The sequence below is a fragment of the Maniola jurtina genome, chromosome 14, assembly GCF_905333055.1.
Source record: "Maniola jurtina chromosome 14, ilManJurt1.1, whole genome shotgun sequence".
Lineage (NCBI taxonomy): Eukaryota > Metazoa > Arthropoda > Insecta > Lepidoptera > Nymphalidae > Maniola > Maniola jurtina.
Genome location: NC_060042.1, coordinates 504822 through 523659, shown reverse-complemented (window position 1 = coordinate 523659; position 18838 = coordinate 504822). Strand labels below are relative to the sequence as shown.

At 37.3% G+C, this 18838-nt stretch overlaps 1 protein-coding gene across 1 annotated transcript in view; it reads left to right on the top strand.

Moving 5' to 3' along the window:
• Positions 1-7370: 7370 nt before the first annotated feature.
• Positions 7371-18838, top strand: part of LOC123871548 (protein singed) — a 53399-nt gene continuing 41931 nt past the window's right edge. Inside the window, exon 1 of the mRNA XM_045915412.1 lies at positions 7371-7650. The gene's annotated coding sequence lies outside the window, so the exon portion shown is untranslated. The remainder of the gene's footprint in view (positions 7651-18838) is intronic.

Sequence of the window (18838 nt, the reverse complement as noted above, 5' to 3'; positions counted from 1 at the left end):
GCCTAAACAGCATTTGACTGTTATTTGGCAAATAATTGTAAATTGGATCCTGAAACAAATCTGAACACCCCGATTCCTCCAGTTATGTGAAGGTCCAGCATAAAACAAGCCTACGAGGCATGACGTGATAAACTTATCACATCTTTTAATTTGATTGGTTATCTGAACACATCTCCTCTCCGCTCCGTTTGGGTGGAAACCGGGCCTTATAGCCAACTAAAATTAGGTGCAGGAATAAAAAGGCATATACTTATTCTTTATTCAGATACAAGTTAGCTCTTGACTGCAATCTTACCTGTTGGTAAGTGATGACGCAGTCTAAGATGAAAGCGGGCTGAAAGGGGTATTGTAGTAGTAAGAGTATTTAACCGGACCCCTTTGGTTTCTACATGGCATCGTACCGGAACGCTTGGCGGCACGACTTTGCCGGTAGGGTGGTAATTAGCCACGGCTGAAGCCTCCCACCAGACCAGACCAGAAATTAGAAATTATAAAATTCCAAACCCTGCCGGGAATCGAACCCGGGACCTCCCACTAATACGATCACTGCGCCACGGTAGTCAAACGGAACGCGTTTGACTAGAATAAATGCCTTTTCATTCCTGCCTCATAATCACATTCTATCAGGTGTGATTGTGATCCTGAACCTGGTCTCCTGTCCCAAAAACAGTTTAAACGCTAAAATGAACTAAGCATTTACGTAACTAATTAACCTGCCGCTGTAACCGCCGTCAAGAGTAACTTACATTACGCCTGCTAAAGACCAATCAATTAAATGGCTGTCATCCAATTTCCAAGGCGTGAAAACATGCAACGCTCAGCTGAAGGAAGCGTCGAGCGCTTAGCCGAGCGAGTTTCATACAAACTGCAGTACGCACATTCCTGCCTGTCCATCCATGCATAACTGATGATAGACCGTTGATTGATTTCGAACAAACGCGACAAATGGGTTTTCAATTCGTATTAGATTTTATTGCTTCGGAAGCGTTGCTTGTTGATTCTACCGTGGAAAATATTTCGTTGTCTTTGACTTTACCTGGAAAAAAAATGCAAAAGTCTGATTACGTACTGAATCACATCTAGATTCTAGATGTTCATTTAGCTGAACAAGAAAAATAATACAGTAGAGATCCTACCTACACTACTTTCGTTGCGTGATTCCTAAACAGAGATTATGGTTGAACAGTGCATGAAAAGCATTTTGATTTTGAAAGACCTATAAGTGATATGCCACACAATATGATACAGTACAATTTCTTGATCTCGAATGCAATATTTGTTTAGTAACGCCTCCTATAAGTATAAGTAATCTTAGCATAAATATTTTAAGTAGATATGTCCAAAAATGGGCATACATTTCGTTGCTTACCCTTGCGAATCAGAAAGACTCAGCTCGGCTTTTAGAGAGACTAAATAAATACCTAGATTAGATAGCAAGACCGTAAGCATCAAATCGGCAAGTATGTACAGATGCGATCTAGTAGAATGGTAACGTCAAGATGCGCCTCGTTAACCCGAATGTACGGAATTCGGAAAGCAGTCGCGTGCGCATCTCGCGGACGCACGGACGGACATTATCATAATTGATGAAAGCAGTGGAACCGCCCCAGCAGGGGTGGGGGGGGGGGGGGGGGGGGGACGGGACGATACAGGCAACGAAAACTATTCAGATTCATTTTGCTACGATGTATTCCTGCCCGGCTAGCAAATTATATCCCCGATTATATCCACTAATTTGTATGACATCAGTGGATATAATCGGGGGATATAATTTTTATCTACTACCCATGCTAGCCGGGCTGTTTTGGAAGTCTTTCAATCCAACTTGTACAAAGGTTAAGAGTTTATGAAATAGAAAAGCTTTATTATTATCATCATCGTCAACCGATAGACGTCCACTACTGAACCTATGGGGTTTCCATACGTCACCTATTGTGCGGGGTCTACCGTCTACCAAGATTACTCCTTCCGTGTAAGGTTGGTATTCCAGCACCTTGCTATAGGAAGCCTTGTAATCAAAATATATATAACTAGCTGATGATTAAAGGCTTTAAAAAATCCCGTGGGAACTCTGGAACTCCGGGCAAACTAGTCTACGTCACTCTCCTGGTCCACCTATTAATACACAAACACACTTTCGCATTTATAATATTATGGATAGGTAGTGATTTGCCTATACTACCTCACATAATCATGACTTGTCCGGATTCTCAAAAAAACCAGTGTTGACGGAAATTAATGATAACGATTCGCTTACAAAGTTACAATAATTCACTAACTGTTTCAAGCAGCAGTTAACTCCAAGTTAAACGTTGGAAAGTGTGCAGTAACTAATAGCTATAATTCAGTTAATCGTGTTAGAGCCGATATGTGCCGTTTTTACAGCAAATATTCGATTACATATCGGAAAATTGTCTCATTTGCATTATTAATTTATTGTTATTGACTTAGCATTATCACTCGGTGTTTTTTAATCGGTTTAGATAGTTTTCAAAACAAGGGATTACTGTCATCTGTTTCTCCAGAAAAGTTTTAAAAATTTAGAAACAGTATTTTTTGACCCAAAGTTAACGAAAGGTACTTCTCACTCGGCCCTTTTTGGTGGTTAGGTACCTAATTTTAAATTTAACGATTCCTATCCATAACTGTAACCTGAAATGCAACTGATCCTTTATCGTAATAAAGGACCTAGTGGGAGGGTGTCTGCCAAAGCTACACTTTCCAGTGCGAGGTGAGGTCGCCAATCTAACATCTTGGGATTTCAATATCTATTCTGGATAACTTAGTTTACCGAAACCCTTTTTTTGTTTGGATAAAGGGCTTCGCTGGATTAGACTTCCGTTTTTAGATATCACAGCATGTTTCCAATATTTAATCATCCAACTAATATTATAAAGGCGAAAGTTTGTATGTGTGTGTGTGTGTGTGTGTGTGTGTGTGTGTGTGTGTGTGTATGTTTGTTACTCCTTCACGCAAAAACTACTGGACGGATTTGGCTGAAATTTGGAATGAAGATAGATAATATCCTGGATTAGCACATAGGCTACTTTTTATCCCGGAAAATTAAAGAGTTCCCACGGGATTTCGAAAAACCTAAATACACGCGGTCGAAGTCGCGGGCATCGGCTAGTTAAGTAGGTATATATTTTACTTACCCACCTTTCTTTGAGTTCTTTTCTTTGATTAATCCATTGCCGGCCCACTAAGTACTAAGTGCGGGACCCTTTCAGCGTGAGAAGGGTGGGTCATAGTCTTCCACACTGGCCCAATGCGGATTGGCAGACTTCACACACGTTCGAGAATATGGAAAACTCTCGGCATGCAAGTTTCCTCACGATGTTTTCCTTCACCGTTAAAGCAAGTGTTCTTTTGGTTTGGTTTGGTTGGTTAAAGTGGGATTATTTTTATGTAATGATAATCTAATTTTATTTAGGTACTTTCTGTTATGTTACACTGAAGATACAACAGAGGTAGGTACCTACTAGGTTTTCGAAATACATTTAAACTTAGTAAGTAACCTGTATTATAATATTAACTGTAACATTAAAATAAAAATAATATTTAAATAAGGTAAAGTGTGCCCGTAAATTAAAGCTTTCTTTCACATTACAAATTCAAATTTCTGAACATGTGCAATAATAAAATGAGTTAATTAAATTTTCTCTTCATAAAATCAACACAGAACAGAGCCCTTAGTACGTGTTTGCTCATCTCGATAACGTTAGTAGGTTTCGACTTGAAAATCTCTGTCTGTATAGTCGATACATTAAATACTATAGATTTTTATTTAATTAAGTTTGTATTAGATATTCCAAATAAACCTATCCGTTCCTATAACCAAAATTAGTAGATATACCCTCGACTTTATCCATGTGGATTTAGGTTTTTTGAATCACTGATTTTCCGAGCAAAAAGTAGGCTAGATGTTCTCCGGGCATCCATAACTATATCCATACAAACAATTACGTGGCTTCGTTGTTCCTTGTGGCGTGATTGAAGGACAAACCAACAAGTAAATACACTTTTGCATTTATAACGATTATACTTAAAGTAGTATCCATTTTATTTTGATGTTCTAGTGATCCGATTTGGAAACCCGAAATCCACTAATACTAACGTTATCGACACGTGCTAACTCGTGCTAAGCCGATTGAACACGGGAGAAACGTCTCAGATAAAGAGATATGTAACACGTAATTAAATGCGACGGGTGGCTAAAACAACGGCTTTCGCTTCACGCTCTTTTTCATTGGAGGATAATTACACAAGCTAAAACCTCTCCGCTTACTGTTAACCACCTACTTTGCTGTTTGATTGGATTATCGGCTTTTCTAATTTAATCTTAACTCCATTCCATCAGCCTGTATGCGTCCACTGCTGGACATAGGCCTTTCCAAGAGCGCGCCACCAAACACGGTCCTCCTCCTTCCTCATCCACCCGCTCCCCGCCACCTTCTTCAGGTCATCGGTCCAGCGGGCTGGAGGTCTCACACTGCGCTTACCGGTACGCGGTGTCCACTCCAGAACACATCTGCGCCATCGGTTGTCGGTTCTGCGACAGACATGATCTGCCCATTGCCACTTCAGCTTGCTAATCCTTTGAGCTAAGTCGGCCGCTTTTGTTCTTCTGCGAATTTCCTCGTTCCGGATTTTATCCCTGAGAGTAATACCCAACATAGCTCGCTCCATAGCGCGCTGAGCGACTTTTAGTTTGTGGACGAGGCCAATTGTCAGTGACCACGTTTCTGCTTCATACGTCATCGCAGGCAGGACACACTCATTGAAGACCTTCGAAGACCTGACGCAGCTTTGAAAATGCTGCCCAGCCCAGCTGAATTCTTCTGCCAGTCTTCTTGTCGAAGTTGTTTCTACCGAATTGTATAATCTGGCAGAGGTACTTACGAATATATTCTTGAACAACTTCAATGCTGACATTTCCAACGGTGACGGGTCTTGTAAGTTACTACTGGATTGGTACCTAGTGCTTTAGTTTAAGTTCTATTTTTTTCTGTTTCGAAGAAAACTGAACTGGCATTAAGGAGGCCACAGTTTAGCATAGCTTATGGCTGTACTGTGGAAAACAAACGTGTTTTCCTCTAACGGTTCGCTCCACGAACAGTGGATGTAGATCGCGCTATCGTTGTATCTTTCCGCTGTCTTCATTCAACTGTCTGGATCTGAGCGGCCGAGCCCAGACGTGTCTATTGCAACCACTTAGCCATCTGGGGCAGATTTACGCCACAATGCCAATGAGTCACAAAAACCATGGTACCATCGTCCAAGAAATAATACTCCTTGATATTTTTTGTGATGTACCTACTACCTACCTAACTACAAATTCACAGTTTACGAATTTTCTCTTCACTTGTATTGCCTAATAAGTCAACGGCAAGAGCACAGACAGACAGACGGATGGACGGACTGGTGGACGGAGAGGCAGACTGACAATAGAGGGTTAATTTTTTGTCTGGAGGTACAGATTAAGGAACGCTAAGTAGGTTGGTACTTGGTACGTAGTACGTACCTACCTCCTTTGATAGTTCTTGCGATTAAGAGGGCTCTCTCCGTCACTCGTTTCATACAATCGTAGTTCCAATTTCATTTAAATATTAAGCAACCAAAGTCCATGAAATTTTGCACACATATTCTAGAAACTAATATCTGTGTCTGTGGTTTTCCAGATTTCTGTTAATATATTCGGTTTCAAAGTTACGCGGTCTTAAAAATTCACATACAAATCTTTGAGCCCCTGTAATTTTAAAACTACATATTTTTAGAAAAATCTAAAACACCACAGACACAGATATTAGTTTCTAGAATAGGTACGTCTGCAAAATTTCATGGACTTTGGTTGCTTAATATTCCAATGAAATTGGAACTACGATTGTATGAAATGAGTGACGGAGAGAGCCCTGTTAATAATAATTAGCAGTCAGCGCCAACTCCAAAAAATAGTGTTAGAAAAAACACTAGGTACACATAAGGTAGGTGGTACATAAGTTAAAAGTACTTATACATATATGCATATAATATCTAATAAATACAATTATTTTAATTTGTAGTGTTTGTGATTATTGAAGTTGGTTTTTTTGTTTTTTTTTTTAAATCTAAATTAAGTACCTAGCTCAGATTTCGTAATTTAAAGGCTATCATAGAGTAGCCCTATGCTATGCACAACTTTGGAACATTTTATGTATCCGTTGCCTACGCCTTACCGACAAAGCCACACCGCCGAGCAATTTTGCGTTCCAGTACATCACATACATAAAATAACAAAGTAAAACTTGGCAATAGCTCGGAATCAATGAGGCAAGCACGTCCATGTTACCATAACATAACTGTTCCCACACACAGTACGGCAAGATGTTAACAAAAAACAATCAATTGACTTTCATAATACATCACTCAACTGTACAGTGTACAAGCTTAGATGGTAGAGGTAGTAGGTACCTAATCCTGATCTGTAAAAGATCGGTCAAGTGCGAGACATACTCGTACACGAAGGGTTCCGTATCCTAGATAACATCGTTCAAGAAATAACACTTTTAAGTTTTTTTTTTTTAATTTTCGTGGAGGCCATTTTGAAATCCTTATTATTTGTTTCTATAGCGGCAATAAAAATACACATACTGTGAACATTTCAACTCTCTCCTATTACGGTTCACGAGATACAGACCAGTCCGCCACACTGGCCAAATGTGGATTAACATGGGATTAACCTTTATACACCTTTGAGAATGGAGAACTCTCAGGCATGCAGGTTTTGTTACATGCTTACCTCAATCATATCAAACAATTTAAAAGCTGTAAAGAACGCGATTAGGTTTCAAAGTCAGCCATTTTTTTCAAAATAGGCCTACCATTGTGCACTCTTTGATTTGCAGTAAAATTGTTGAAGTTGTAAGATATTAATTTGATGTAATGATAGTGATAATTAATTAAGTAAACTTAAAACTAAAGCTACTAGGGTTCCATGGGTTGGACTTTAGGCTGATTAGAAGTTAGAACTTTAGAGTACCACAATAAAATCAAAGCACTATAGGCATGCCAGTCAATCATACATATCTATTATCTACGCAGTCAATGGTACACGATTTAATAAAGTTCATTCTATAAAAATCTAAATCTATGAATAACACATGGATGTACGAAGTAATTTGGAATAGCAAGAGAAAAATAATAAATTAATAAAAAACTAGGCAATAACTTTTCAAATTCGAAGTTCAAACTTTCACGTGCAAATATGTCCGCCGTCCATTACTTGGCTATTGGTGATCCACGTGCGCATTGCATTTCTATTGGTGCAATCTCTAACGGGGTTCCCGCGGCTACGTTCACTCGCGTCATCTCAAACGCTGGAACAGCGCTAAGTTCATTCCGCTCAGTCCGCCGCGGAAACTCGTGGGGGTTGTACGTGACATTGTCGCTTGAAAATTACAATTTGAAATTGCATCGCGCCCTATCTAACCGGTAGACTTGATTTAAACTATTAAAAGACAATTATAGACGTTTTAAATAAATAAAGTAAGAGTCGAGTGTTAAGTTAATTTATGTTTGTGTTATTATAAGACTTTTTTAGTCAGTGCAAGTGGTTTTTTCGCGATCTACGCGACTGCACTTTGGTTTGTGTGCTTGGTCAAGTGAAGAGAGGTGAGTTTTTACGTGGTTTTTATGGTTGATGGTTGTTTTTTACGGCGTGGTTGGTGCCGGGTGGTTGCCCGGGCCCGGCGCGACGGCAGGGGAGCTCGGGATCGATTGTCCCGGCGAACTCGACATACCTATAATGTCTACTTACACCCTCGCACTCGCACTGTCTACCTATTTCGTTTTGCAGGGCTTCGATTTGAATATTTGATTCCATTTTATAGCTATCGAAAAGGCATCTGCGGTAACTCGGTCGGTGGAAATTTTTAAAAATATTTTTCCACGTGAATTGTCCGTTGTCACTTGTCTTGTTTTTAGAATTCCTAGATAGGTTTCCTCATAATATAACGGATTGAATAAAAATCAGCACAATAAGGCCTTCGCATTCTACGATTTATCTTAAAGACTCAAAGAATAGATCTAAGCAAGTAGGTAAGTAGCAATATTCTAAAAGATAAGTCACGTTCACGAAGATCGTAAGTGATCATCTAACTAGGTATCTACTTACATAGAAAACTGTATGCATTTCTATATTCTATACATGACCGTAGTTTATCCGTCAATCCTATAAAATAATATACTTATATTTTAATTGCCTAATTCTATAGATAATAACTAAAAACCTACAACGTTTATAAATGTAATATAAACTTCATTAAACATATTTTTACTTTGAGGGTATCGAAATATTTTAGGGTAACTACGGTCATTGATTTATAATTGGGTAGATGCGGCACATGGAAAACTTTATAAGAAACAAGATTCTTTGTTTTTTTTTTTTAAATTATTTATGTTAAATAAGGTTGCTTTACATTTCTTTACATTTACTAACTTTCCTAAAAAAATATTGTTAAAATGCGTTCTAAAAATACTTTACATATGCAGGTTTTTTTTTTTCCATAACTTGATAAGGTGCAAGTCTTCGGATTTACTGAGGGATTCACCTAGCTAGTATTTATAGAAAACTATTTGTCCCTCTTCAACTTCAGTGTGGCGCCATTAGCTATCCCTCTCACAGGGTAGGTACTAGGTAGGTATATACGTCTGGAATGTTGGCATTTTGCGCTGGAGGCACGCAGGGGTCGCGGAATCCTGGCTTAGAGACCTAGCATTCCAACTGCTCACAATTTATTGTTTAAATGGTGTTTTATTGTAAATTGCATCCATTGTGTGATCAACTTGTCGTATTTAGATTCTAGGGGTATTTTTTGCTTTACAAGAGGAGTCTCCCTTGACTTGGAGTTTACAATTCTTATTTGAATAGGTACTAGATGATGCCCGCGACTTCGTCCCGCGTGGATTTAGGTTTTTTTAAAATCCCATAGGAACTCTTTGATTATCCAGGATAAAAAGTCATTTATGTCAGTTTTCGGGATGCAAGCTACCTCTGCACCAAATTTCATATGATTCGGTTAAGCGGATGGGCCTTTAATAATACCGTGGGAACTATTTGATTTTCTGGGATGGTCCTAAACCACAGAAATAGATATTAGTTGGTAGTGTGTCTACAAAATTTGGTTTGAGTGGTTGATATTCAAATAAGAATCATACTGGAGCATGAGCGGAGCGCGCTTCAAACACACTCCTCTTACGGCTGAAATCCGGTGTTTGACAACTAGTCAAATCAGTATCTTTTTATCAAACGTCAAAACACGCGCTTAGTATGCAAGCGTCTATAAAATACTGGCATGTGACGTCACAATTATTTGACCTGCTCTTTAGTTTAATCAATAATTTAAAATGATTATTGCACTTAAAACTAACAAAGGATGTGGATTTCATGTATTTTGGAAGATTTAATAACAATCACTGAGTAATAATAATAATATTTATTTTTCACATAGGCGAATACCGTATTATAATTAATCCATCGTCAATCTGTCGATGAGTAACTGAGCAACGTGAAAAATCGTATAATCCTTTTTGACAAATAACTTTGCCAAGGAACTAACTTATCGACAGTTTGACGTACTTCGAACTTCGCAACCTTCCCTCATAACTGTAACATTATTGGTAACTTTACGAAGTGGAGTGAAGAAGCCAACTTCTGTATGATACATACTAGATTACACCGGACACCCGCGACTTAGTTCACGTTAATTTAAAAACTAGATTCTTAAAAATCCCATAGGAACTCTAATAATAATTTACTGGGATAACTAGCGGCCTATTTAGCTCTTTAGATATTTAACTATTTTATTGATTAAACTATGTCGATCCATTGCTCTGTTGTAACCTGATTGAGGAGCAAATCAACAAGCACACTACCGCAGTTATAATAGAGTAATGATTTAAGATGCTATTGTAGCTTTCAGCGCTTGAAAAATAGTTGGTTAAATTCGCAATTCCATTAATCAGTCAGTCGCTTAACATGATTAACTACCTAATTCAATTAGCGGCAATGAGGAAAACTATTTAGGTTAGAACGTAGAGTAGAACTGAATCCGGATACTACATGACGGACGCCGCACCGTTCCGGCCACGGCAGTTAGCCACGATTTATCAAGCCAATGAGCTGAAATGGCCGATCCAGTCGTTAACTCGGATTTAGTGGCGGGTAGCACGCACCGGCTAAGCGATTGAGTTTTTATTTTGGCCCACCAACGTTGACCAAAAACAGTTAGTTGTTAAAACGACAGCAGCAAATAAAGGGAACTTCAGCCCCCTCTGTGGCTTGCAGGTCAGAGGCATTTCAAAGCACTGCTCATCCTAGTTGAAAAGACCTGTACTTATTTTTCTTAGTGACCTGCTTATTCAATGGGTACTTAACTAATGTCTAACCCGAACTTAAACTTTGTGCACGCCACTAGTCCTTCCTCTTCTTAATTCTTCAATTAAACTTTTAAACTTGGCAAAATCTGATGATGTTTATCGAAAATTGGAGTCAAAGTTGAAATGAAGTAATTTAAGTTGAATGAATTGGAGTAAATGAAGTGTAATCAGTGCAATCTTAGTTACTTTATCGATTTACTTAAGCTAAGAAAATTAATTCTCTTTCCAGCTGAAGTCACATTGTATAATGTATTCTCAAGCTTAAGAACTTAAATATGAGATATAACATAAAAGACCCGTTAAGTAATATTCTGCTCAAACGATTAAAACTTAACGAGACAAAAAATATAAAGCGTACAGTTATTTATATTCGCCCACGAGGCGGAGTAATTAAAATATCACCAACGGATTACGATAATGGGATAAAAACTGTCCAAATGAGACTGAAGTAAGACGAAGCGTTCCACTGTGTGAGCTGCCAAGCGGTAATTAGTTAAGTGTTAATTATTAAATGCCACTTACTCTTCACAGTTTTCATATTATAATACAATGTGCGTGAAAGTTTACAGTTTTGGTGTCAATAGACAACTATTTGTGAAATATCTTTCTTCCAGTCATGGCCTTTATACTTTCTTTCTACCCGACCCTTTTATTTTCTTTCGGCATATTCAGGCGGGGTTAAGACCTTTTATTACGGCAACAATGTTCTCAGACACTACAAATATATTTCAAACTTTCTAACGGACCTTGAGTCAAGATCCGTTTTCTTTCATTATTGCTTCTCTGTGCAGAAAGAATGAAAATTCATACGCTCTAAAACCATGAGGTTATTTCGGCATCACTATCTTCATTGTGCTCTTCAAAAGTTTAAGTATCGTAGAATATTTTAATACCATGTATGCGATTTGACGTCGCTGTAAGCGTACCGAGGATATTTCTTAGAAAATCAATACTTAAAATTACGTGTCATAACAAAGCATAAATAAATAGGAAACTTCTCTCCTCAAAGATCGAAATATAAGCTGGTTCCTGAGTGATGAGACCAATACACCTATTATCATGGGAAAAAATCGGACGCGATAAAACTTTTTATGCAAACATTTAGGGCAATATAAGAGCCATCGTGATTCGGACACGATAGCTTATCGCTTGTTGAACTTATCGTTACGCTTATTAGCGTTTGAAGAGGGAATTCGGGATGCTGTTGACATTATAGCTCTTATCTCTGTGTTATCGGCATTCAGTGCTGATTATCTTTTGCGTTTTACTTTTATCTGATCTGTGAATGTAATCGCGGTGGTCATATCTTTGGAAAGAGGAGAAAGTTTGTATTGGGTGTAGTTATTTGTTTTCATTTTGACTACTTAACTAAATGCAGTTCATCTTTTGGAAATGTACATCGATTAATAATCGCTCTTTGGGGTTCAGTATTAGCTAATCTGTAGACCACAGTTTATGGATGTTGATAAAGATTTTCTAGACTACTGCACATACAATCTTGCTCATTCTAAAACAGTTGTCCAACAGCAATATTAAAAATTTACGGAGTAAATAAAATTGCGATTGGGAATCTTTTAATATGTGCACGAGAATCGAAAATTAATAATTTAACGCATCGTAACATAAATACGTGACAATGCACGTAGCTACTCTCCAATTTCAGCCTTCTTCAGTTTTCATTACAACTCTTCATTATCGTAAAACATTCACTCATAATATTAAAGACACTTTTGTATACAATACAATTCACGCTGCTACAACCGTCTGGGTCTGCATAATATCTAAATAATTATATCATTTACAAAGCATTGAATCTTATTTTACAGTCACAGATGTCATTTTGGAATAGCAAAGCACAAGTTCATGCATTATTGACACAGGTGATGGTAATGCTATGGTGTAAACAAGAGGTTTCAATAATTTATTAAGTGGAACAGTCGGATCTGTAAATGGAGTTGTATTTATAATTTAAATGTGCTTCACGCTGTGAAAGAACCAAACTGAATACATTAGATACATTAGACATGGGTATGACAGTATGCACATTTTCAATGTAACTTCGCTCATAAATTGTTTAAAATAATGGGGTATCTCTAACTTTTCGGAGTTACGTGTGTTTTAAGCAATTAAACATTTGCTTTATCGGTGAAGGAAAACATCGTTAGTAAACCTGCATGTCTGAAAGTTCTCCATAATGTTCTCAAAGGTGTGTGAAGTTCGCCAATCTGCGCCGGTCCGAAGCGGACAATGGCTTAAATCCCTCTCATTTAAGAGATGGAGTCTGCGGAGCGATGGGTTGATCATGATAATGATGATTAGTTAGGGGTCAACAATATAGACAAACTACTCCTATGAGGCTGAAAAACCGTCTTTTCCGAAAATAATCCAAAATCTCGTTGGTTGCGCCTGAAGAGCTCTCATCAGTTCAAGTGAACCTCAGATAGTGCGCTGTAGATAATCCTTGGAGGATTAAGTTGGTTTGAATGCCAGACAACACAAGTCGATCTCTCCGAGAAAGGGAATCTGATATCTGAAAATCGGAGAAAAAAATTTTTTCTTCTAAGACGATCGTTATTCAACCCCGAATCATGAATTGTGAATCATGAGCATAGAATACTGTAGACTTGGCGGTAATGTCAGATTTCCGAATTAAGAAGTTACTGTCACTGTCGCCGGACTTAATCAGCAATGCAGGAATGTCTTCGGTTTTCTTGAACAGTCCTCTATTTGCTCGACAGGAGGCCCTTTGCATAATAACCGCCGGCCTTTGCTAAGCTCAGCTAAATTATGCAATGTCAATTTTCCATTTCGCTTAATTACTTCAAGTGCAAGCTAAATAAGGAGCGAAGAGTCAGTTTTTATTAGCTACATGCCTTTTAAGTTGTGCACGCCTTGCTCATGAATATGAAGGCTTAAAATGCAATGTGTCAATACCAGCAGGCAAGAAACTGAAGGAACTGACCTTTTCTCATAAAAAATATCGATGTTAGGACTGTTACACGATTTAAGAATTCTTCCCCTTTCCTTATACTCATGATAATAAAGAAGCTCAACATTCTCATATCAGATAAGCTCTGAATGGTTTTTAAAGTCGTTAAAGATCATCTTTGTATTGAATCTTGCATTGTTATGTAATATAACTCTAGTATGTAATAAACTATAGTATGTAATATAACTCTTTCGCTACCTGAAGAACGATATCCCAGCATCGGTACCACTACCATTTAACACCAATACCATTTTTACATACGGAACGATTTACCACAATTTTCAATATAAAAAGCTTCATAATGATGAAATAACTAGATACGTATCCATTCGATCAGCATCAGTTGGGCTCAAGCCAAGCACAGCCTCAAATGGACAAGAAATTCTATAGGAATTCGTGGTTTTTTTATGACGAAGGTATTCTATACCTTAAAACTTAACCTTTACCTCTCATCTTTGAAGTGGTAATAAAAAAAAAGATTAGTCTATGTCACATCCTCTGCGATGAATGCGTTTCGTTTATTATGCTCGCCGCGTCGTCCTACATGGCTCCAGCTGCGTCCAGACAATGAAGTATTGAATTAATTACATTATTGTAAAACATTTCTATTTCTATAGCCGCTTATTGTTTGAAAAGCACTGGACGGCTATGTTCAGAACCTGCGTTGAAATAATACAACCCGTCAAAATATGAGTCCGAATATAACATTCTAGATCTCAACCATTAACAGGATATAATTCCTTCATCCAATGGCAGACCTCGATTCGATATTGTACTTTATTGTATATGACATGCATCATATTGTAACATTGAACTCAAGGTCCTGGTCGTCCATTAAGAAGACACGAAGAACGATCCCTCATGCCACAAACAATAGGACATACATCAAACACACAATATTTTGCATCAAGGGCTAGGAATCAATTTATTCCATATGAAAAAACTCGTTGACTTATAACCATGAATAAGTACCTACCTACTCAATTGATAGCAAAAAATTAGCTAGGACAGTACATAATAATATGTTTTCAATTTGAACTTTACTATTTAAAATTGGAAGTATAATTTCAATTTTTGAACAACTTCATGACGTGTGTTTAAATTTGGAAATGGAACTTACGTTCCGAGCTGCAAGTTTAAATTTGGAAGTGGCTTTCCAGCCCAACATGGCGCGGGCGACAGTGTCAAGGTCACGGCGCAACTGCAGAGCGTTGACTGGTTTTGTTTTTGCTTTTTTCTTAAGCCCTTTTAAACTCAATTGCGTGCAGCTGCATGAGACATGAGTACGGTTTAACGTATGACTCATTAGATTTATTTCGTCGCAAAGCTTTTTATCTTTTCTTTAACGATTTGTTTTTGACTTACGATTGTCATTGACATTGATAAATGTGAGATGCGAGAATTTTAATTTGAAGAGCAGGTTAACTGTTCGCTTTTTACGAATCGTAGTATTAATGATACCAATCTTGGTATAAGTAAGCTGCCGAGGTAAAAGCAGCGGTACTAAACAGTTTCAATGTCGTTTAGCTTTGCCTATGCTATTAGAACAGCTGGTCTACATCATGGCAACTTAGATTCTAGGCATTAACTAATTAGGTATTAAGTAAAGTAAGTATGTATTTACTGTTTACTAATATTTTAGAACAATAATATCATAACAGGAAAATAATTTACCATAGTAATTATATTCAACGGTCATACAAATGTCATGTATTTTTACAGTAACAATGAGGTGGCAAACTAAGCGCGTTGATTTAACTTTATCTGACAACTATTGATGTAAATAATGCTGACAACACGTCAAATTCAACAGCTAAACATTGGTTGGAGATTGAAAAATCGGCTTCGAAATGCTTTAAGCCAAGATTTTATCAACATAGATCTATCAAAAACATGTCTATCTTTATTTAAATTTACAATTAGTACTCGTAGGTAGATGTTTATCTACCAACCTGTCCCGGCGAGAGACGAGCAAGCTGGATAAATCGAAAAGCAAAACAAACAGCAGAGTGCGTTGAATCTCGATGATACCAAAATAGAACTCCGCTGCATAAGGCTAAGCTGTGAATAATTGTAAACAGCTATGTATGTAAAATACGTGTTATTAGGCTTGAAACTAATTTAATCTGTCAGCATGATTACCAAATGGACAACGACGCTCATTAAATTACAAACACAAAACTAACTTATACAGGACTGGGAAAGAGAACAGTCTTAATTCATGATCTTACAGCTGTCTAAGTCTTGTCAAGTTATAGTGTCTTATTTAATTAGCCGTCTTGTCAAGTTATAGTTTTTTATTTATTTTCACACAAAACACTATAAGCACATTTTAGATATTGACGCTAATATATTATTGTTTAAGAGGATCATTGTCAACGATCCCCCGTCGATTTCCTACGTATGATATTATTGTTCTCATCTCTATCTGCCCTGGTTCGTGTATTCTCGGTTCCTAGATCGGTGCATTTGTGATAACCAATTCTAATTGCTGTGATTGGCTGAATTTACCATGTTCTTGCTGCGACAGTGAGTTTGAGCCACTAGCGGAACAATGTTAGCCGGTCAGAAATGATTGCAATTAGTCAACCTGTATGACGTCCGTGTTCTGTTTTTGATTACAAAAAAGAAAAAATTGTTGTTGCAATCATCAATTTTAGCAAATAGTGAAAGAGAGTCGACCAATCAGAGGTCACAACTACCGTCACACTTTCTGTGAAACTATGGCAGTAGGCTTACCGAGTAATGAAAACAATTTTTCATTCTGTAATGTCATGTGGCAAGTAGGGTTGCCACCTGCCTCTTTTTGATTTACAGGCTACCACCATCAAAAATACGGGGTTTAGATTTGAAGAAATTTAAAAATTTGAAGTATTTGAAGAAATAGGCGGTGGTTCTCTCTGAAATGCATGGAAAGCCTATTTAGATATTTCAGTTTATTTGTAAGTTTTGTATTTTTTCTCTGTATGTTGCCGTGTCTTGATTGGTGAACTGTGTTTGCAATGTGATTTTAAATAAAAGATTTATTTATTTAAATAGCTTTTAAAAACTCTAGTTTTGTAAAGCAAAATGTTATACATTTCATGCATACAATCTTTGCATTTTAACTTAAATTTACATTTAACTTGTAATTCCACCTTCACAGTATCAATACTATGGCCGTAGCCAGGAATCGATTTCGGGAGAGGTTTTATCAGGGCCGGAACTGAATCCTGTCATGAGGAAAATAACATTCGCTCAACTTTATGGGCTAATTACCTGGTTAGTGGAATTTCGCCTTTCAATTTGACAGTGAGATAAAATACAACAATAAAAAAGCGCGAGCGCAGTGAGCGTAAGTGTTTTTGGTTCAATTACAGAAAGAATTAAAGTGAAAGGGAAACGAGTTTAGCCATAGCAAGATTTTATTTTTAAAGCTCCCTATCCATACTAATATTACAAATACGACAGTATATCTATTTGCCTATCTATTTGTTACCCTTTCACGGCCCATCTTCTTTACCAAAATTTTGGTACTTACTATTCAGAGGTAACTTGCATCCCAGACATAAACTTTTTAGCCCGGAAAATCCCCCACGGAATTTTTAAAACTCTAAATTCATGCAAACGAAATTGCGGGGCTTACACCAAGTAATACAAATTCAAAGCGCGAGTGAAGTGAGCGCGAAATGTTTGATATATTTCCAAAAAAAAATTGGTAAGCAAATGCAAGAAATAGTGTAAGTATTATTTTAGGCTTAGGTTTTTGACGGCTTCCCAGGCGCAGTCGCCATTTCTAAATTTCTGGCCTGGTGGGAGGCTTCGGTCATGGCTAGTTATATGGTTAGTATGGCCCTAACGGCCAAGAAATTAGACTGCATCATCACTTACCACTAGAAAAGATTAAAGTCACGGGCTAACTTGTATAAAAAAAGGCTAACATCCTCAAACCAAGCCCCGCCGCCTTGGCTACGACCATGATCAATATCGAGTGGGTTTCGGCTACGCATTGCCGCAAAAGGAAAATATTCTTTCTACTGGACATAACGTCAGTGTTCGGTTTCGCCAGCCAAGTGCGAGTCAGACTCACGCACCGAGGGTTCCGATTCGGGTATTTTTTTCGACATTTTACACGAGAAATCAAAAACTGTTATGCATTAAAAAAAATATGCATAAAAATAAATAAAAATCTGTTTTAGAATGAACAGGTAAAGCCCTTTCATATGATAACCCACTTGATATATGTAGTTATCTTACTTTGAAAATTGAAAATACTAATATTTGTTCATGAACACATGACAGACGGATAGAAGGACAGATGGACAGACGGACAGACGGAAAGACAGACAGACTGATAGACAACGAAGTGATCCTATAAGAGTTCTTTTTGCTTTTGAGTTACGGAACCCTAAAAATATTTAGTTTTATTTGCCCCGTATTTTATTTTCATAATTACCGGTTTCTCTATCCTGACATACGGGGTAACCAGTAAAATACGGGGCCTCTGGCAACCCTATTCGGAAAACACTGTCACATTCAAGTTAATGTCAAATATTTTGTTTTCAATTACAGAAAGCTGCATCAATCATTATTACAATATTTTCTTTGTTGTGATTGGCTGAATTTTTGAGTTTCAGCCAATAAACAGACTGTTTGCCAATTAAACGTCATAACAATATAAATACCAGAAAGTTTAACCAAATAAAACAAACTTAATGAGAACCTAGTGAGAATGCAAACGGCACACAATTTATAATACATATTATGTTAGTCGTATATAATAGATATTATAGTAGTCGTTCACTTTGGTAATAGTCAGATTGTCATCAGTAAAATTGATATTGGTCGATGTATCGTAAATTATTGTTTCGGTGACAAATATTTTTATTATCTATTTATCTTTGAACAGAATGGAATAGAATGAAATGGAATGGAATACAATGATAAATTTTTATTCCTGTAAACTTTTAGGTAAACTTCAAAGTGTTTTTGGATGGTCAGAAAAATTTACCACTGGTTCGGAATGCCGTTCCTACGTTTTCTAGGGTTTCGTACCTCAAAATGAAAAACGGAACTCTTATAGGATCACTTTGTTGTCTATCTCTCTGTCTGTCGTGTGTGTCAAGAAAACCTCTAGGGTACTTCCCGTTGACTCAAAACCATGAAATTTGGCAGGTAACCTAACTGCGTAATTTTGGGTAGTTTTTTTAATCGATAAAGAAAGTTTGCGACATTGTTCAATAAAAAATTTGGATTCCAACTCCTCAATCCTGATGTTGCAGGGGACCTGACTACTAAAGCTAATGGGATTTAAAAAGTGTCGATTATTAATTGATATTGAAGGTATCTATACCAAGTAAACACTTTGTCGTTGACCTCAACCCTGATGCTGTAAGAAATTGCATTCCTAAATCCTGGTGATCCCTCGGGATTTGAAAAGGATAATCCGTTTAA